Genomic DNA, 1,750 nt, shown 5'->3' with positions numbered 1-1,750 from the left:
CGCTCCCCCTCGCCGCGCCGCATGTGTTGCAATCGGCTCACGTGGGGGCGCCGTGACATCACTTCCGGGGGGAAGGGGGTGAGCGGGGGGGGGGGGGTTAAGGCGGGGGGGGGACGCGCGGCGCGCGCTCGCGGGGCGGCTCGCGATTGGGCGGCCCGCCCGCGCGGGGGGTTGTGGGGGGTGTAGTTCGCGGTGCCCGGGAGGTATCGCGAGAGGGGAGGGGGGGGTGCGGGGTGCTTAAAGGGGACGCGGCGCCGCGGCCAGCCCCGCCGCTGTTAATTAGCGCCTGGTTAATTAGCGCCTGGTTAATTAGCGCCTCGCCAGCCCACGCACAGGTCCGCCTGCGTGTGCAGGGACGGCGTGTACCGCCCGGCCCTGTGGGGAACAGGGGGTGTCGCGACAGGCGGGTCACGTCGCGACAGGGAGGGGCGAGAGGGGGGAGGGCAACCCTGGTGGGTGGCTCGGGAGCTCTGAGGGCACAGGGCGAGGATGGGGACGGTGGTGGTGAGGACGATGGTGGCGGTGAGGAAGATGACGGTGGTGGTGGCGGTGAGGAAGATGACAGCGATGGGGATGATGATGGTGGTGGTGAGGAAGATGATGACGAATACGATGATGGTGGTGGTGGTGGTGACGATGAAGATGATCCCCTGCCCACACCCTGCGGGCCCCAGGCTGCAGCAGGAGCCCAGCACCACCCCAGTTGCCCCCAGTGTGTCCCCCCCCAGACCACCCCCCACCCACCCGCAGCTCGGGCAGGGCGCAGCAGCCCCCCTGTGCGGGCCATTTTTGAACCATTTCACCCAAAGCCGTTTGTTTTCAGCGCCCGAAGTAACCCAGCTCTGCCCAACGGTCCCTCTTGGTTTCCAGGTTGTAACGGAACAGGGGACGGCTCGTGGCACGAGGCAGCACGGGGCAATCCAGGAGGGCAGGAGCTACCTGCGGCCTGGCCGTGTAAGATCCGTTCTCCCAACGCAGCCACGCGCTCCCTGCTGTTACCACAGCCCCCACAAAGGACAGGGCTGGGGCTATGCCGTGACAGAACGAAGCCACCGCTTCACACACACACAACATCTGCACACCCAGGTGGCACAAACGGCAGCGCGCACACACGCACCCCCTCAGCCTGCCTTCCTCACACCACGCTCCCCGCAGCCTGACCACGCAGCGCTTTGCCTCTTATGTCTGCCCACGGCTGCGCCAGGCCTCTTCTTCGTCACCTTTTCTGTCTGGACAGAAGTGCTCCAGGTTCCCTTTCACTTCACGGGGAGGTTGCTCACCGCTCTTTGATGTGGCGACAGGAAAAAGCTTCAACGGCCCAGGTCAAGTCCCCGTTCATTTTCAAGTAGAAGCTGCCTCTGGGTTTTCTTGCTGGGGAGATCTCGGTGGCTGAAGCAGCCGCCCTCAGTCCCCCACCCGCCCACGAGGGCGAGGAAAAGGAAGGGTTATGGCTTTGAGCCTCACAGCCACCCTAACAGGGGAAGTGCCTAGTGCTAGGAAAAATAAACCCCTTCCTCTCTGCTACCTATCCGGGCTGTCAGATCAAGGCAGCTGTAACATTCGCCTTCCTTGCAGAAGACTGCACCCACAGCACCAGAGGAGGACAAGGAGCAACGATTAAGAGAGGTGACAGTGTACCGGGGCAAGGGGGAAGGCTGGGTTGCTACAAGCAGCAGCTGTTCCCAGTCCACAGGCTGCTGCTTCAGGGGACTGAGCCCAAGCACAAAGTGCCTGAAGGGGAAGTCCCCCC

Source organism: Cygnus olor, chromosome 14 (assembly GCF_009769625.2).
Source record: "Cygnus olor isolate bCygOlo1 chromosome 14, bCygOlo1.pri.v2, whole genome shotgun sequence".
In the NCBI taxonomy this organism is placed as follows: Eukaryota; Metazoa; Chordata; class Aves; order Anseriformes; family Anatidae; genus Cygnus; species Cygnus olor.
Note: the sequence above shows the minus strand (reverse complement) of the source record.